Consider the following 20,760-nt stretch of genomic DNA (forward strand, 5'->3'; position numbering starts at 1 on the left):
AAGACTCTTCTAATGATATTGTTTATACTGTAAATGTCTTATATTCATCATACATAATACAATTACTACAGTGAGGTAGTGTGTGTAATGTGTGCACCTCCCAATCAGACCAAGTACTCAAAAGGAGCTCACATCTCACTGGTTTAAATGTGTCGATGTTGTATTCTTTGTACTTGCGTGGACCAATAGAGACGGACAGAGTAAATTGTACACACAAGAGCCAGAAGTGTTTTTCAGTTGACAGTCACTTCATCATTATTCACAAGACGGGCCTTTGTCTCCTTTGTTTTAGTGACCATGTTAAATTAGCTCAAAACAGATGGGTGCTGTCTCGTTGCCAAGCCTTCTCTATGAGAGCTATGTGTGTGTCCTGTGTGTGTGTGTGTGTGTGTGTGTGTGTGTGTGTGTGTGTGTATGTGTTTAGGTAAGCGAGACAGGGTTTATTCATATTCTGATCTCCTTCTGCGTTTGTGTGTATGTGGCTAATTACAGCTAAGATGTATGCACAAATCTGTCTTTCCTCTTTGGCTGTCCAACTGTCCAGCTGTCGTATGTGCCGATGCATGTGTGTGTGAGTGTACTTGTATGTGTGTTCTGGTGTGCAGATGTCCTAGGGTTGTTGTCCTGCCAGTAACAAGGGCTTTTGGGGTACAAAGTGGAGGGGAGGACAGCCAGGGTATTGGCAAGGCTGTGGGGTGTAATCCACAGGGAGTCAAGGTTTGTGTCAACATGTACGTGTGTGTGCTGCTGGAGAGCAAAAGGTGTTGACGGTATGTTATAACCATAGGCTGAATTTCCATATTTAACATATATGTGTGTATGTTCTTTGTCACGCACACAGTTGGTGTATGCGTGTTCCAAACCTGATCTTGGATGATGTCATATGCAGCTGCTGCGTGGCTGACAGACAGTTTCCGCACCACAACATGGGGCCCTATGGTCCGCCTGTCAGGCTGATAGACAGGTGAATGACACCAATGAGAGCCAGCCGTCCCTCCCCCTAGGAGCCAGGCACTGAGTGACAGCCAGTAAGCAGCCAGAAAGAGTGTCTCTGAACCTGAAAGTAATCTCTTTAACTCTCTAGCTTTCTCTTTTTCTGCCCTGCTCCTCACTCTTTCTCCTTCTTCTTGGCCTCCCCTTCCTCTTCCTCTCTTTGGCTCTCTCTCACCTTCTCAGCCTCTTTTCAAAAAAGTCTCTCTTTCTCTCTTTCTTTCTTTCTTTCTCTGTGGGTATTTTTCTATTCCACTGAAGGCCTCTGTCTTTTTTCACTGTCTCTCCTCCTCCCCTCTCTTTCTCCCTTTCACTCTGTCTGTCACTGCTCTGTGCTGTTTTCTATCACTGTGTCACTGAGTCCTAAGGAGCAGCTTGACTGCCTCTCAGTTCTGTCTCTCAAGTCAAAACTGGGATGAAAAGTGTTTTAAACTGAGTCAAAGTAGGCACAGGGTTGTGTGAGAAGGACTTTGGTTTGTATGTGTGAATGTGAGTGTTTGAGAGAAAGAGAGAGAGAGAGTTTAGCTACAGGGGTGGTATTCCTTAACTGTTTATTCTGGGCATGAATTCTTCTTCTCTTCTCTTCTCTTCTCTTCTCTTCTCTTCTCTTCTATTCTCTTCATTTCTCTTCTCTTCTCTTCTCTTCTCTTCTCTTCTCTTCTCATGATGCGCTCTTCTTGCTGAACTTAGAGCTGTTCCACCCAAATTCAGAGCTTTCTTGGCAAAGGATTGTGAATGAGATTTTATTAGACATTACCACATTTTGGAAACATCACATGGATGGGTTATTTTGATGCTCAGTTGGCTTTAGGAAATCCTCCACTGTGTATCTCCACCCTTACCCTCTGGACCTCCACCCACCACTCCATGCCTCTCTCTCCCATCAGACCCACAGTAAGCCCACCCAAGTGCCTTTCAGCCTGGCACTCTGCCCGAGGCCCATACATCCATCTGACCTCGTAGCCACAGGCCCATTGCCCAGGCCTTTGCACCCGTTGACCCCTCACCTCTTGACCCACTGTCCCACGCTCCCTCTGGCTTTTTTTTGTCACCTCAGCCAACCACCAACACCCATGCTGGCCTTCAATTCCTAAAATATACAGAAAAAACTTGGAAAAGTTTGATTTGTACATGTGCAGCGTATATATTTGTGTGTATATTGGGGTATATATGTGTGTGTGTTAGTGTGTTTCCAGCAGTGTTTAATGAGGCTTGCTAGGCTGTCTGGCAATGGAAGAAAATCTGCTTCCCCTCTCTGTCTCTACTTCTTCAGCTTCTCTCTCCTCTTTGCCAACTCTTCTTCAACTCTGCCTCCCAACCTCTTTATCTCAGTATGTTTCTGTCTCATTTGTCCATCACATCCTTTCAATCCATCTTCATCTGCGTGGCATCGCACTCGCTCAGTCAGTCAATCTCTGTGCCTTGCGAGTGTTGATCTGCCTCCCGATAAGTCTCTCGCTGTCTGTTTCTGTCTTCTTCTTTGTTGTTTTTCTCTGTGTGCCTTCCCTTTGCCTTGTGAGAAACTCTTAAGAGTCTTTGTTAAAAGCTCCAGTCACTTCCATGGTGACCAGTACTGACTGACAGCTCTTACAGAGGTCTCTTCATCGCAGGGGCCAGGGAAGGCAGGAAGGAATGTGTGTGTGTGTATGTAAAATAGAGAGCCTATGTGTTTGTGGGTAATTTTTACATCTGAACATGTACACTTATACATGTGTGAGTGGTTTCTGCTCACCAGTGTGAGCGTTCATCCTCTCGCAGGTTCATTTTTCTTGTCGAAGGGTTACTGTGATGTTTATCTCAGTGACATACACAAATAAACCAGGGCAGAGTCAATCTAAGCCGGGCAATCAGTGCCGAGCCTTCTACAGTTCTGCAAGTCTGTTTGTTTATCCTCCATGTTTCCTTTGAACCCTCCACCCCAAACACACAGTGATATATATGAACTTATATAACCCAAGAGAAAGGAGGAAATGTAGAAGAGAGTTAATTTTAAGTGTGACAGAGAAAGAAAGAAATGCAAAGAAAGACTGATTAATGTCAAAAGGCACCCAAAAAAACAAAAACAAATTTCATCTGATGGTCAGTGATGGGGTTCATCCAAAGTTAGGTCACCACCTTTTGTGGCTGAGGTTATTTCAGTCCTACTCAGGTCCTATGCAAAGAGCCTGCAGGCAACTTGGAAATCTGACAAAGTGAAACAGAAGGAAGCTTTTATGTGAGTATTTTGTAGTAATTATTTCAATCTTCAAAATGCTCAAAACAGCAAAAGCCTATGCTCCGCACTTTATGCACTTTATCTTGGCTGGACTTTTTCTGGAACATGCCTCATTATTCTCTGTCAGCCATTAGAGCCAAATATCTGAGCAGTGATTTTAATCAAAACGATAACATCAATTGCTCTGTGGAATGGAAAACAGAATTGTTGAAATGAAAGGCTATGCTATAACTACCTTAAGTGGACTGAATGATAACAAGGGGCGGGACAGGACATGGTCAGAGGTTGACCTTTTGACTGACAGGAGCCCTGTGGTTTTATGGACAAACGCAATGGACTTGTGGAGCTCAAGAATGTCAGCTTGACTTTAAACTGAAAACCTGTTTCATTTTCCACATTTCTCCATGTCTGTGCAATGTCTAAAAGATGAAAATGTGTGTCCGTGTATCTCGTATCAATCCAAGTCAAACATCAATACCCTGGCAGTCCGAAACTTAAAGCCATACAATAACACAACCCATAGACATTCCATAGCACCCAGTGAGAGGGCTTGAACTATTGCAAAAACATTCACCATACAGGGAAACACCAGAAAATCCAGGCCTAACAGCATTTGATATTTTTAAGAACATTACTCTTGAAATTATCTGGAATTGGGAATAAAAGCAGGTCTCTGCCTCCTCTTGCTTGAAGCTTGCAAACCACATTACCAAAATACCCAACTGTCAAAAGAGCAGATTGTTTTGTGGTAAATGGCTGACAATCAAAGTGGTCATACATCTTAGAAAAGCAGCAAGGAAAACCATCTTGAACTGGCAGTGGTAACAGCACATTGTAGATTGGCGGTCACTCTGTTCCAGTGTTTCAGTTTTCAGTGGGAACCTCCATAATTTGGAAGTAATGGAGGAGAGAACGCAGATGGGCAAGCAAGAAAAAGGAAAAAGCAGTCCTGTGTTATTTGTATTTTTAGGTTGCTCTGTTATCGTGGAGTCTTTTTGAAGTCAGCAGGCATCCTTTGAAAAGATCCAGCACAATGTCTTGGACAGAGATTGAGCAAGTGATCGAAGAAAGAAAAAAAAAACGATGAGTGTCACGGTTTCTTGAAAGTGACAGCCCGCTGCCTCATCTCTCTGAGCTATCAATCTCTGGGGCATTCTAATTATCCATAATTGGTCATAATTGGATTTAATTGGCTTTGATTGGCTGTAATTGGGGCGATGGGCTAATCTGATTCAAGATCAGAGGACTCGGGGCCCTGTGTGGTTTGTGACTGAGTATTCCCTTGCCCCTCCGTTGACCCAAGATGTACACATCAAACGCATTCGTTTGTAACCCAGCTGATTGCTACCGGTCTTAGACGTGTGATCTGGGAGAGCTACATACGTGTTTATGTTGCTAGCTGCAACTTCCCTGACAGTGCTGAGAGCTTCTAGGAATTCCAATTGGAAACTGCTTCCTTATACTGTATAAATAAATTCCTGCAGAGTAAACGTATACATCATACATGTAAGTGCATCCATGCATCCAAACGTACGTGCATACACACACTATACAGCCTCAAAGAGAAACTGAGAGGGTGTGAGATGGCAGGAGAGATCATAAGTAAACAGTAATGTAATACAGCACTAATTTGAATCACATTTTCTTGCCCAGAGCCGCTGAATTCCTAATTGTGCATGAAGCTGTCCAGAAGTCATGCTGAATTATAATATCCCGGACAGAAAGAGAAAAGTGACTGCAGCATTTTGATTTGGTCTGACGAGGGACTTTAAGAGGAGGAGTGGGGAGGTAGGAGATGTGTTTGTATTGGAGAGAAAAATCCCTCCTGCCCTCTTTTTCTTTCTCACTCTCACTGTCTTTTGTTCCTGATCTCGGCCTACCCAGTGGCTTGACAGGCAGATGGAAGCGATTATACCGTAATAATAAACCATGGGAGGAAACCATGGGAGAGACGGAGAGATGACAGAGAAAGAGAGGGAGGAGGAGAAGGGGAGATCTTTGGAGCGCTCACGGGCCAGCACACGTGTCGATCGGGCCCACGGATCAGCGCCTGTGCTCATTTCCATCACCTTGACGGCTCAGACCTCCATCGCACCACCGGGAAAGAAATCGAGAACGCGGCCTCCTCACCAAGATATGCAGTTCCTTTTCCCAGACATGTGAGATCTTTGATCACAGCTTGATTAGACCTGATTCAGCATGCAGATGTTTCACACTTTGAGGTCTGATCTTTAAAAATGAACATAACTCTTTAAAACAACACAATGATTTCTCCTCCCGCCAACTTTTTGCTCTCCATGGCAGGTGCGGTGTTTTTTTTTCAGATTTGTGCTGTGGTCAGGTTCTGACAGTAGCCCTGTCTCTTGCCCTGTCTCCCCTCAGTCACAGTGTGTTTAACATCTGCCCCATATGGCCTGTACCTATCACAGCCTTTCAGCGCCCGTTGCTGTTCCTCAAAGTTGCAGCAACATGGTGCTCTGCAGTCACACCGAAAACAGCCCTTATCAGCTCCAACTCAAGTGCCATTGCTGTTCAGCGTGGCATCACCCTGAAAGGGAGACTAGTGCTTGTATACTTCAACCTGTCAGCCATCATACAGAGAGCAGCAGACTGGGTAAATGTCAAACTGTGACCACAAGACAGATCTGACAAAGGCACGAAGCACCTGCATGAAAAAGGGGTGAATAATGCTGGCATCAAACAGTGAAAAAGTCTTTGTTGAAAATAGAGAGAAGTGATTGGAGCTTGGGGGGACAGAGGTTGAGTGGGTTAATGTGTAGAGTGTGCTTACGCATGAATGTCAGCATATGTGTGTGTGTGTGTGTATACGTCAGAGGCAGCTGGTCTTCGGATGAGGGAGAGAGCCGTCATCCAGAGGCAAGCCCCTCCCTTGCAGCACCACACCCTCCCCCTCGCCTGTAACCTCTAACCTCTCACCCCTCACCCCAACAGCAGCATAATACGTCTGTTGAGGGATCAGGGTAGGCAAGGTTGTTTTCTGCTCACATCAGCATCCTTTCTGTCCTCCAAATTGCCTTTGAAAGCGCTGAGTGCCATGGGGGTGGGGTTGGGGTTGGGGGGGTCGGGGGGCTGGTTGGTACAGCCTGTTTTGTTCTGGTTCCCTGGTTGCAGTATTTGCATGGCACAAACACCTACACTGACTACATGAATTGCAGAAGCTATTGTGTAATCGTGCTGAGAGCCTCAAGGTGTGGTCAGAGTGGAAAGAAAGCCAATTTTAGAGGTGGAAACAATGTCATGGGAAAGAATGTGAGGGGGCTAGAGGAAGAATTTAAAAATGTAAGATCAGTTAGATGCGACATCTTTTACACATACACAATCAGGACATGTTTCTGAGTTGTTAAATCTAACGCCTGACTTTTGTTGTTTAGGGTGAATTAGCACAGACTACAAAATAAATTAGGTGTCAAAACTGTGGTTGTTGGTCAGTTTGAACACACTGGAGAAAACTCAATTTAACCTTATCTTTAGGATCACTGAAGGTCAGGGAACATGTGATCACCTGACCTTGTCTAAGCGGTGTTCATAGCTGTTATGTACGTTCAAACTCAAAGGTGGGGTGAAAAGTCATAGAGAGGGGAAAGATGCAATAATTGTTCCAATGGGGATAATGGTACACACTTTCAGACAGTCTCTCAGGCATTTACTCTGTTGCAGTTGTTTGTACATACAAATAATAGAATGATGATAAAGATCCACAATTCTGACTTTGCTTGAAGGATACTGACTCCTGACTTGTAAGAAGGACTCCTGTTTGGTGGTACAAGAATTGGAAGGGTCTTTGTTTCTCCGAACTGAACATGCCAGTTTGTCGAAATGTAGCGGAACCAAATGTCACCACTGACAATCATAAAAACCGACATTCGTGCTTTTACCCTGTCCTGATCTGGTTAGTCTCCCAGGTCTAGGGAGTCACTGCAGTCATCACAGTAAAACAACCATGATTTCACCCAATATTCCTGTCATGTTTCAACAGGCTGTTTATTAAAAACCCTCAGCAACCGCACTGCACACTCTCAGCCACGGCGCCCAGAAACACTCTTTCACATCACAACCGTCGTCTCCAATCTCTGTCTTTTCCCCTCTTTTCATGCTACAGCTCTTATTTTCCTTCCTGCTGTCCCAGTGGTGGTTTCCTAAGTATGACATCATCACTCAGCGCCTGAGTGAGGGCTCGGTGACCCATGGTGCACTTCAGATGCAACTCTAGTTTGACGTTAAAAAAAAAAAAAGAACATTCCTTTGAAAATTTTATGCAGGGGTGTTGAGTCACGGACTGTAACCGTTGTGTATTTCTGTCACACCCATCAACAAGATGTCAATCACTGGGCTCAAAACAAACACACCTCCTATTCAGGACAGGATTCTACAGTAACTGGATTTGGGAATGACTGAAGATTAGAATGGCGGTTTTCCTTTTCCTCAGATGAATAGATGTCCAATTGGCACTGAGGCCACAGTGACGCCAGCAGCACAGTATCTGGCGGGAACTTCCTGGAACAGGGTTTCCTTCCGGCTACGGCAGGGGCCCCAGCTCTGATTAAAGAACAGGAGGACGAGGGACACCTGAAAGAAACAGCAGCTAATCAGACAGGAGACATGCACACACAACACACACAAGCAAGTTCACACAGAGGAAAAGTTAACATGTCCATACACGCTGACAACTGGTAAAGAAACATGTCATCAGCAGAAATACATCACACAAGCGTACAGCCTTTAATCAAGATGGGTATTTCTCTTGCCAAATGTTTGTCAAATAATGGTGTGTGTGTGTGTGTGTGTGTGTGTGTGTGTGTGTGTGTGTGTGTGTGTGTGTGTGTGTGTGTGTGTGTGGGTCTGTTCAGCTGAACTTGATTTCCCAATGCCTGCAGCTCCGGATACCACAAAAACACCCCGCTGCCTCCATTGTCTGCCTCCCAACCTCTCCCATCGCTTGATTAGCAGCTTACCAGATCGCGTGATCCTCCTTTGACTTTTCCCATGTTGAGAAAAACACATGTTGTTGAAACCCTACAAGATCCAAATTACAGAACAAATGGAACAACATGTCCTCCCATTTTTTTGAGCCGAAGTACATGGGAAAAATTTTGAACTACTGAGTTTGAAGAACACGTAGGGATAGGAATGAACGCATACTGTGTTAGGTTTTGCACAATCACGGTGATGCATCACATATACTGTAGACACATGCCTGCATGTGGGCATAGACATTACGTCAGTTTATGAAGCTGCTGTGTATGGATTACCTAGCAACTCCGCGTCTATTTTGATGTGAGTGTTTGTGTGTCTCTGCAGGATACTACTGGATTAAGGAGATGGAAAAGTTCAGCTTTGGATCATGTCTGTGCTTCGCTCTGCAATTTCGCCACATTTCCCTATTCCGAGGGCTTTTCTTCGTCTGCGTTAATTGCGATTTACACCTCTTCCTTTTAACTCTCAGTCGTTCCATCCCGCCAACCATCTGGTGCCCCTTCCCCACTGAGCTGAGTTTGCTACTAACAACCCACAGCTGGGCTCACACACACATCCATTTATTCTAAAGTTAGTAGAAATGGCCAGCAGCAAGTGATCCCCAAGTCTATCTCTCAAATGCTTAGCTTAAGAGACAGCATGGCCTGAGGGTTGGGGTGGCACAGGGTAATGTTGTCCCAGCGTTACTTAGGGCTTGTTGGGGGCTGATTGCTGGCAGATGCTGTTTGTGTAATGGCAGAAGGTCACAGCAGGGTAAACCAGGGGCGACAGGAGCGCTGCAGATCTTCAGAAAATAGAACAGGCGTTGTTGTAGCCAAGTCCAGGACGGATAGAGAACATAGAGCAGATCTCTTCGGTCGTGAGTTGAGATCCGAACCCTGGTTCCTTCTTCTGTCAGGACCTGGGGCCTGGACACTGTCAGCCACCACAGGCACACACGTACACACAGAGAGTATTCTAGCTGATTGAGTCCTTGTTGGAGCCCTTTCACACCTCTTGAGTTGTTTCCCCAGATCCAAATCTAACATGTCATGAGGCCAGAGGATTAATTGTTAATCTTAACAGCAGTCATTATCTGGGATAATTCTAAATTCTTTCATTCTCGCCTTGCCAGCACATGTGGCCTGTCCGTTTGACTGCTGAGGAGATCCAGAACACTTTCCTTCTCCCTTAACTTCACCCTTTTTCTTTCACTCTCTTTTTTTCTCTTTCTTTTTGTCTCTCTTTAGGACTCTGTCTCCCTCCTCTCGCTTCCTGGAGCTAATTTTCAGAATGATTTCATGGCCGCAGAATGTCCTAATTGCGGAGAGCTGGTCTCCTTCGCTGCGGGGCTACTTTTTAGGCCTGGTGTTTCAGTGTGTGTGTTTGCATGTGTGTGTGTGACTGCAAAAAGGAGGGAAACTAGGTTTTTGGGGTGGGTCAGGGAGTTTTAAGGCTGGGGTACCTGTCATTTTGATGGACGTCTGAGGGACCTGACTGCCCTCGCGCCCCTGACCTCCTTCTCTAGCCCTCCACTGCGCCAACATCTCACTCTGTCAGACAGTTAAACCCAGGTGGTGGGGGGGGGGACAAGATGTGTGTGTGTGTGTGTGTGTGTGTTTGTGTGTGTGTGTGTGTGTGTGTGTCAAAGAGCGACATAGAACAGGGGCTTCCACACAGAAACCCCAAAAGGACAGAATAACACACTTAAACTCTGCTCATGATGTCCCAGTCAGTGAAATAAAGTAACAAAGGCCTCTTTTTGCATGTTTTGCACAATATTCTGAATACCCACTTGATGAAATCAAATAAGAAGAACTCCCACTATCATCTTCTGTTTGTAATTATGTCATTTGGAGTCAAGTCTATGCATTCAGTTCACTTTTTCCCATCGCTCAGTTTGAAGGTAATGAGTTTTGTCTCATGGCTTATGCAATAGTGTACTTGTGTGTTCATAAGCTTTTTTTTCTCCACGTGTGTGTTCTCTGTGTTACACGCCATTATTTACACACGCTCTTTCTAATTTCACACTTCACACGCTTTCTGTCATCGGCTGGGAATAGAAAAATGAAAAAACAGGCGGCAGTGGTTGATGAAAGTGAAATTGAAAAATGAAAAGAAGTCAGGTCGCTTGGAAGGAGGGAGCGCTGTCGATGGTTTAGCCCTCGGACTCGTGATGGAAACCAATCACCGTGGAAACAGCACGAATCAGCAGACCGCATCGTAACCCTCGCAAACACACATATACAGTAGATGCACATGCATCAAAGCACACACACACACACACATAGGCACGGTAACCTCAGTATTGCTTTTGCCTGAGATCTGTACTGTTAAATGAACACGATGGGTTTCCCCAGCGACTCAGAGGTTCCATTAAACACACACAGTCAATCTGATACACAAGCACGCACAAACATGAAACCAACACACCACAACAGCCACTCCACTGTACATAGGCCTTCCATGTATCTCCCTCTGCGCTATTCTTTGGCTGCCTTTTCTCTTTCTCAACCTCAAATCTGCTTGAATTATTCTCTCATTTTTGCCTTTCCTCCTCTCTCTATCCTTCCCCTCCTCCTTCTTACCCAACATTTCCCTGTCAGATAGCTGTGGCAGGGACTAGCAGCCTAGCGGTGGGGGTCCTGTGGTGAAGGGAGAGAGGAGGGGGTGGCTGTCCATGTCTGTGCCTGACAGGAGTGGGGTTGCCTTTACACTGTCCAAACGGGCCGAGCCGTCACTCCTGATTAGCCCTCGTGCTGCACAGAGCCGGGGAGTCGGGGGTCTCTGGAAGCCATTACTCAGCCAGTGAGTGAGTACCCTGTCCCCTCCTCTCACCCTTCCAACCCCCACGCACCCACCCGCCCCTCTGTCTCAACTTAATCACTCACAGCTGAGGAGAGCTAGAGGAGGAGGGAGAGGAGGCAAAGGCAGGAGAGCAAGGGGGTGGAGTCGTGGCTCAATCAGCAACAAGTGCAATTGATTTCTTTTTGAGTGCATGACTTTTCATTCTCATTGGTAAGAGAACACACACATACTGACACACACACACACACACACACACACCCATACACTGACACATACTGACAACAGGCCCATTTGCCCCCCGACGGTGAGCTGCCATGTTCTGTGAGAGGAAAGTCTGCCTCACAGGAACAGGAAATGAAGGAGTAGACACATACACAGGCTGCCTTGTGTCACTGTGGGTACCAGCCTACACACACACACACGCACACATACTCACAGTGGCCACCCTCAGCTGGAGCTTGTTAAAATCGAGACTGCTGGGGCCAGCTTGTCTTTGTCAGAACTCTGATGTCACATACAAGCTGATGGTTGGGACATTTTCATATGTGTGTGTGTGTGTGTGTGTGTGTGTGTGTGTGTATGCGTCGACTGGTAACAAGGCATAGGATGCTGAGCGGTGGTGACACGCCGACCCCAGGCCTTCATGTTTTCCCACAATCCCTCTCTTCCGTTAGCAGCTACCCATGATGGCTGCTGGGTGGGCACGATTCAGAACGAGAAACCTTAGCCTTCATCAAACATACACTAATCAGCCATGCAGGCACAAACAATTCACAGTTAATGTGGATCAACGCAAAGAGCGAAAGCCCAATAGTTGTCATCTTAGTTGATGTTTGAGATTCAAACTTTATTCTGGCATCAACAGTGGAAGTGCCTCCAGAGCTCATTTTTGGTAAAAGGAGAGTGTCCATCCTAGAAAAGGAATGCCAAAAAAAGATATGTTTACATGCAAGTGACAAAGCTTTCTAGCAGCCGAACTGATTATGACTCTTCATTGTCGGGTGAAAAGGAGGAAGTAGAGTCCGCAGAGGGAGGTCTGCGGAAGGAGGAGTTCAGGCTGGCATGGGTTTTTTTTCCTTTGGTTTCTTTTAATCATGGCTGCAGCCGTTCCCTAAGCTTAACCAAGCAGTAATTTTAATCAAAACCATGATCTTTCTCACCAAAGTGCTTTTGTGCCTAAACCTAACCAAACCATAACCATAGTGTTGTCAGATCATAAAATGAAGTTTTCAAATAGAGTTTTATAAAGTATTGACTAATGATGTAATCCTGTTGATGGTGGCGTGAGATCAGTAAGCTCCTACGTCAGCACATTTTGTTGTTTAATTTGGAAAACTTGTTGGATAAAAGGCACTGAAAGGTGGATAAGGCCTCAAGTCTGCTTTGATTCAGGGACACCTCACAGGAACGAGGGGGGGATTATGGCTCAGGAGCTGAAAAGGAAGACCCGTGTGATGATGGATCACATTTCCCACTCTCCTCCACCTCTCATCTTATGTCTTCTGCTCTCCCTTTCCTTTCATCTTTAAAGTGCTACGCCCAGGTGCAGAGAAAAAGATGCGTTTAACTGTGTGTGTGAGAGAGAGTGAGACACCTACAGAGAGGTGGAGAGGTGAATGAAAACATTCCTCACCTGTCGGCGGAGGAGCATGGTTCAGCTGACAGCTTATAAAGTGTGACCGCGGATCAGTTTGTTGCTCTTTGGGGTAACGGTTCAGCAGTCAAAGAACTGCAAGCCATAAACCTCAGAAAGGGAGGCACCCAGGGAAAAAGGCAGATTGAAGGAGAAGAAGGAGGGGGGTGGTTGCAGAGGTAGAAGAGCAGATAAAGGACGATTGTTTATCTTCCAATTCCAATTATTGAAAAACCACGGTTGCATCATCCCGTTTTATGTGCTACACTTCATTATCTTTAGTACCTGGTCATGTCGGAATCCATTTAGTTTTGAAATCCATCTGCAATATCCTTGAGAAATCTCTATGAAAACACACATTATCCATTATTGTGAACATGACAGCCATGGAAATGTTTAGCCACTCAGAAAGTGTTTTATTTTTTCAGTGTAATAATGTAATAATGCAAATCAATGTGTGTTTTTACACTTAAACAACAATAATAGGAGTCTGTTGTATTTGCTGCTTCCAAAGCTACATACATTTCCCCTGATACATGCTTTTGTCAGAGCCCAGAAAATCAACTTAAAGGTTATATATTGTTACAAATTGAAAATAATAAAACTCCCTTCCACTCGTCTCTCTCCAGGGGTTACCGGGCAGACAGGGTCCCTGGCTGCCATGTGACTTGCTGGCCAATTAGTGCAGAATTTGAGCGTTGTAACGAGCCAGGGGGGAATAAGGGGAGTTTGATTACAACACCTAAACCTTCCTGTCGCCCCCAGCCAGCACCCCAAATATCTCACTGACAGCCAAGTCACAGCTGGGGACACCGGCATAAAACAGTGCAGCCCACACAGCCCTCTCTGTTCAGTGCAATTTTTGAATGAACGGTCAATGATGTGAAAACAGGGGGTACAGTTTTTCTCATTTTTTCAAGCATTGTTTGCATTTATTACAGTTGTCGGCGAAGAATTTATCTTTCAGAACAAGAGGCTTATTGAGGGAGCGACAGACAGAAAGAGGGAGAGAGAAATATACAAAGCATAAGTGCCTGGTTTTTCCTACATGCCTGTTCGTGCTCTGGGCTTCATTTGGAATGCATGGCGTACAAACCATAATAAACGGTGGGATTGAATCATTCAACAGGACTGATTTGCTTGGCCAAACGCAGGCTTCTAGTTTATTTGTCTCTGTTGTAGTGAATCAGAGAGTTGGAGAGGACTGGATTCAGTCATCCCTGTTAGAAAAAGGATTCCAACAAACACATGGATCCCACTATTTGGGAATCATTGTAAACAACACTGTAAAAATTGAGTGGATTGGCACTTCAACTTTGTGGGTGATTTTCTACCAACATGACATGTTACGTGAGGTCTGGATTTGATTCAGCAAAACTCTACAGAAATGGGGATGGAAAAGAATAAACCAGCACTTCTTGTCACATGTAGTACTGGACATAAAGGGTAAAAGTAGGGCGTCCCAGCTTCTCAAAGTTTATCCACTAATAGCTCTCACACACACCACATGGATTTGTCCCCTGGATGTGGCCCAAACTCCTTCAAAATCCAGGAAAAGATCCGTTGGATCATCGGGGAACGCTGTGCCCTCAAAACGACTCGACCTGGCCACCTCGGATGTCATCATGTTCCACTGTAATCCCGATGTGATACAGGCACCAAAGGATTCTGTTGATGCCAATATTATCCTCAATGTCAGCTCGGATCTGCCGTCAGCCTTCTCCTAATGCACACTGACAGGAGCCCCACTGTGAGGACCCCACTCTGTCTTCTGATCGGGCAGCCAGATGGACAGCTCAGCAGCAGGAGGGGACCTGATATCAATGTCAGCAATCAGATCTCACCCTCTGAGAGCTCGTTTATGTGTATGTGTATGTGTGTGTGGGAGAGAGTGCACAGTGCCAAGTGATTGTTGGGAGCACATGTGCTGACGGCGGCCAGAGTGTGTGTTGAAATGAAGATTAATGAATGAGAGACCTGAATGCGTGTGTGTGAACGAGACTGAAGGGTCAGTGGACGTCTGTCAAAGAGTGCACAAACTTGAGCTTGTGTTTACCCACAGTATGTGTGTGTGCTGGTTTTGTAAGTGTGGGTGTGTGTTTGTGTGTGCCAGGTTATACTGTGTCTTTTAACTTTTCAACATCTTGTCCCACAGCTGTGAGGTGCAGAGTGACATGAGAGAAACTCACAAAGCTTCACTACAACCGCATGATTCAACAAGTCCAAAGCATCTACTTTTCCTCTTTTTTGTGTGTGTGTGTGTGTGTGTGTGTGTGTGTGTGTGTGTGTGTGTGTGTGTGTGTGTGTGTGCGTGTGTGTTTGTCTATTTTGTGCAAGAAGAGAAGAAAAGGAGGAGATGATTATTTACATGTGTACATTTGTAACAATTTTGATGTCAAACTCACTGACTGACAAGTGAAAAGTCCCAGCTGCTCCATATCTATCAACAAGCAGATAGAGGAAATATGTGTCTCTCTCTTCGTGATTAAAAATGATAACTATAACTGCAATGTACACCTTGCAAAGAATGAATCAGTCCCTGCATCCAAAGAAAATTACAGCCTAGCTGGTTTTATGCAATATCCTTGGCAAACAAACAAACAGTAAATCAGAAGAATACTCTAAAGCCTTGAAGGAGGCAAACTGTTACTGCTCTACAAAGCCAAAGAGCATAAACTGTGTGTGTGTAATAAAACTTTATCTCCCCCAGAAAAGTTTTGTTGGTACAGAAGTGGAGTTTGTATCATTTAATAGGGTACAATAACAAATAAGCTCATGATGTTTTTGGATATAACCACAATACTCTTTTCAGGACTTCTGACCTTTAAAGTACAATTATTGCTGTTACCGTTTGTTAGGAAGATTTGATGGATTACAGCCACTGTATTGCACTGTGGCCAATGTATTTTGTGTGAAAAGCCACAACATTAATGCTTCATTTTTGTTTTTTTACGTGAATGCACCACGAGAAAAAATTGTTTTCCCACACTCCTATTCAAGTGCCATAATAGGAAATAAAAATTATATATTATCAGTGGTTCAACTGATGATATGATATGATTGCCTACATCAGATATGTCCATTTTGAGTTTCAGTTACTCACTGTCTCGCATTTTCTCACTTCCATTACGTTTAGAAGAATAGTTCAACATTTTGGGAAATACGCTTTCCTGCAGAGTTGACCAGTTGCCTGGTTGCCTGGCCGGATGAAGAATCAGTGATTGGGGATTTTGTTACTTTTGGACAGAGGCAGGGTAGCTGTTTCCCAGAAAGACATGAGAGTGGTATTGAATACTCATTTAACTCTCTACAAGAAAGTGAATAAGCATATTTGCCAAAATGCAGGCAAGATAGTGGGGACAACTTACTTCCATTTTGTTTAGAGGAATAGTTCAACATTTTGACATATAGCCTAACCTTTATTGCTGATAGTTAGATAAGAAGATTAATACTACTCTTATGTCTGTCCCTTCAATATATACCTGGAGCAAACCGTCAGTTCACACATATCTATATATGTTTTGGGGTTTTTTAAGTGTAAAAACAACAATTTGCCATTTTGTGGCTGTATCTCTTGGCTGGGGGTCATTTCCTGGAGTTGCCTTGATGATGAAGTCAGATTTCAGCCATTTACAGTCCAACATCACTTATTTATTTTAAAAATCAATCTGCATTAGGAAGGACTTGCACTGGATGAAGGTATAAAGAAACAATAGCATCTCTTTATATCTATGAGTAGATTTGTTGTGGATATGAAATTTAAATGTGTGTTGACAGTTACAAGCCAAAAATGAAGTGCTTCTTGATGCGTGTGTTGTGTGATGGATCCACAATGAATATGTATTACAAGTGATTAATATTACAGCCACTACAATACAGTTTTTCTCCAATGACAAAAGACAGTAAACCAAGACAACAGCAAAAACAAATGGGCAACACCAGGGACATAAATAGCAAGATGTCAACACTCACAGCAAGACACTGACAAAAGCCTTATGAGGGTTGGAGCCACGCAACATAATTATGAAGTACAGATGTATTAGTCAAACTTCCCCACCCCTCCTCTCAGTCCCTTGTGTGTGTGTGTGTGTGTGTGTGTGTGTGTGTGTGTGTGTGTGTGTGTGTGTGTGTTTGATGGGAAGTGTGTGTGTGTTCCTCTGAGTGCTTTTCGTTTGCTCTCTCGTCCCGCCTTTCAACCACAGCATTGATAGATGTGATGGGGCGAGGCAGGGAGAGAGGAGATCTACCCTTTTCAACGTCAGATGGCTCTATTGAGAGGAAGCAGGGGAATGCCAGTCACCCCCCCTCCCTCCCCTCCATCCCATCCTTTCTTTCTGCCCGTCCAGTCAAGCGGAGGAAATCGGAAGTCCACTTTCAGGACTAGTTTAGATGCTGGCTCTCATTTGCTCTGGAAGCTGTCAGCTTCAGGTTGATAAAATGTGTAAAAATGAATCACCTTCAGCGGCATTAGTCAAATTTGGTGGTAATTTTTTTGTCCACTCACTGGGTAAACACGGATGTCTTCCTTCTGCTGTTGCCTGCCTCTGTTGCTTTTTCTTTCTTCCCTTTTTTGTCACTTTGCATCTTATTATTCATCTGTCGGCCCTTCCATCTGTCTGTCAATCCATCCATTTATCCGGCAGCATCTGTCATTTCTCTTGTCACTTAAATCATCCATCCATTAGACCATCCATCTTTCAACCTACGCACTTGTCTACTTTTCAGTGCATCCCTTACGCATTCATCTGTCCATCCTGTCCTTTGTGCACGGTGACGTTGTTGTGATCTTGACTTCTTTCTGCTGAGTTATGGTGACAGATTTGAAGTAGAGAATGGCTCAACCTCCAGTACACTCATGTGACTTCTACAGAGATAAGGCCAAACACACCTGTGCACCTCAGAACACATACACACAGAAACATGCTGTTTCCCATGACCCTATATATCTGTTGTTTTCACCTTATGTGCCAGGTGAGCTGCTGCACTTGAACGAGACTCTCTCACACACAAAAGAGGATGAATTTGCTACTGCATGTGTGGGAGTAAAGAGATGATTTGATGTGTGTGTGTGTGTGTGTGTGTGTGTGTGTGTGTGTGTGTGTGTGTGTGTACATGGATTTGACAGGGGGTCAGAAGCCAGGGGCCTCTCTCTCGGTCTCTCTCTTGAGAGTGAGTGAAATACAGGCCTGGTTGTCAAGGTGACTGGCCCCGACAACATGCTCCGACTAAATCGTCAAAAGTAATTCACCAAGGAAATACACACACTAACGCACACAGATCTCCCTCCACACTGTATTACCTTTTCCAGAATAGTCTTTTTCTCTATATTTGCTATCTGCATCTGCCTCTGATGCTTCTGTCTCTGTATATTGTCCTGTGAATGCAAGTTCATACATGGCAGCAGCTCTTTGCACACACAGATCACCTTCCCTCATGCTCAGGCAAGTTTGCACTACTCAGAGCACTTGAGGCATATTTAGATTTACCGCGTGGTGCAGTGTAGCCATTCATCCAGGTGAGGGCCGGGCGTTGAGAGATGAGAGAACTAAGTAAGAAATCACACGGCAAAGGGAGGTAAAGAAGTGAAAGGTAGGATGGAGGAAAGGGGAATATGGGGAGTGACTGAAGGTAATTTATTATTTAATGTTTTGTCTTTCAGTCATTTGTATGTACACATCCCAGTCTGCTCAGCTATCAGTCAGTCATTCTCCTCGCATCAGCGCTCTTTATTTCTAGTTTCCTTAGTTTGTCTGTTTGTTTGACAGCTGGGAGGTCTGCCACCATGCCGAACCTGTCAAAGCCTGTCACAAACCTCTTTCTGCCCTGCGGGTACACACACTCACACACTCACACACGCACATACACAAGATAGACAGAGAGAAAGAGATGGAGTTAGAAGAAGGGACTTTTTCTTAATGCATGCATATGATAAACTGCCAGCAAATCATCATTTAAACGTCTAAAAGTCTGTTTTAGTTTAAGAAGCAGGATTATAGAAGCCAGGATATTGTTGGTTTCAGTACAAGTTAAATATATATTCTGCAAATTCCAGTACCCACAATTGTCATGACCAGCACAGTAGCTTGCAGGATTTATAGTTGTAGGTGGGTTTCCAATGCTTCCATGTTAACCCATCTTCCCTTTCACAAGCCGAAATGAAATTCCAGACTCACTGACAATAAAGACGTACAATGTAAATCACCTGCACATGATTTGAAACACAGATGTGCCTCTTCAGATGGGACACAACTTATCAAATCCAGATAAACAAGACAGCTATGGCTATTGACTATGTGCTGAGTTTTCTTTACAATATATTTTATGTATCTATTGGTCAGCCAAATCATCAAGAACTTCTTGGTGAACTTGAGTTCTCTATAAAATTCAATTACACCTATTTTCTGTCAACAGACATCCACCATCTGACTCACATCACTGTCTTAATGATCTACAAGTGTTCGCTTATTCTGCTGCTGCCCTCATCATCTGTCCTTCTGGGTGCATACCAGGAAAATCTAAGAAAATGAAATAAAAAGAAATGAGACGCTCATTTCTTCTTTCATCTTGCCTCCACTGAGCTGTACTCTCCTTCATCACATCAGACCATTACACATGGAGATGTGAAGCTGATGCTGAATCAGATAAATGATAACGACATAAAGATCAACTAAAATCAAATGATAGAACTCATTCAGATCTTCTATTTTCAAAGTAACAAAGCTTATTTGACAGTACATGTATTTGTTATCTTTAACACATTAAACCTCTAACCACTTAAAGGCCACCTAAGCCCCGGGGGTGAGCTGTGTCGTCCTTTGGGATTTGGCTGACTGAGAGACTCCTTCATTAATCTGAAGCCTCTGACAACTGTCTGTCAGCAGTTGAAGGGGATTTCCACACTTTCTGTGTCTGGCTGTGTTTGGGAACAAAACCGTTCATTAGAGCAAGGCATACATTTCGACGCAGGATCTCTCGTCAGCGGCTGGCTTGATGTCTGCGTTTAAGGTGCTCACATATAAATTCAAGGTAGACGAGTGCACACTCACACCTAAGTCAGTCAGCAATCCTAACTATATCACTTTTAACGCCGGCCTAAAAAATGTTCTAACCTGTCTGCACAATCCAACACAATCCACCGTGTGTAAGCGGTGACAGTGAAACTGGACTAGATACACAAAAGCTTTGAGTTGACAGTGTTGACACTGACATAAAAGAATCTGTAAAGAGCAGATGCTGACATGTTGTCATTGTGTCTGATGCACTTTAACAATAGCTCCTGATGACAGAAAGTGTTGGTGCTGGTCTTCAGGTTAACTAGGGCTAGACTGTTGTGTCTATTGACTTTGATGGCAAAAAGAATTTGTATTTTGAAAGCTGTAATAACTTAACCTTTAAACAGACTTTTACGGAGCAGCATACTGTAAACACAGCATGTTGCTCTGCATTGACACTGACATGCTGTGTTTGCACATTACTACCTTATAAAGCGATATGTGCGATACATGTTAGCAAGAAGTTGCATATTTACACACCTAGCAGCCACCTGATGAATGTAATTCCAATATTCAATTTTAGGTGTATTTCGGTCTCACCAACTCCTTAGGGAATATCTGACACTTTAGCTGCTACATGTGCCACTATGTTCACCAACTAGTCACTTGTCTGTTGTTTGATGCCGGTCAGTAAGTGTACAGTGGGTTTATCAAAGCTTTTGCATTTAAGACAGCTGCCTGCTGCTGCTGGAAACGACAATGATGAAACAAGTGAGACTGGACCAAAACATTTAAAGAAAAGTTACAAGCTGTAAAACCAAAACAATGAGCTGAAAGGCACCAAAAAGCTCAGTTAAGCAGAGAGAAGCTGCAGAGTCAGGTGATAATTCTATGTAGGTTTGTCACTATGAATGACCCCTTTCACATTACAGATCCTTTTGGGACTGCTGTAGAAAAGAAATATGTGATAATAAGACGATACGATTAGAGAAATAAGCCAGAGGATGATGTGAGAAACATGTATAATTCTTGCTCTTCAAAGCTATCCACACACAAACTTTAAACATATTTCAACACTGGAGTCCCCAGCCTGTTGTGATGTTAAACTACAGGCTTAAATCTCAACATCTGCGTTCATAATCCTAAAA

The sequence above is a fragment of the Dicentrarchus labrax genome, unplaced genomic scaffold, assembly GCF_905237075.1.
Source record: "Dicentrarchus labrax unplaced genomic scaffold, dlabrax2021, whole genome shotgun sequence".
In the NCBI taxonomy this organism is placed as follows: Eukaryota; Metazoa; Chordata; class Actinopteri; family Moronidae; genus Dicentrarchus; species Dicentrarchus labrax.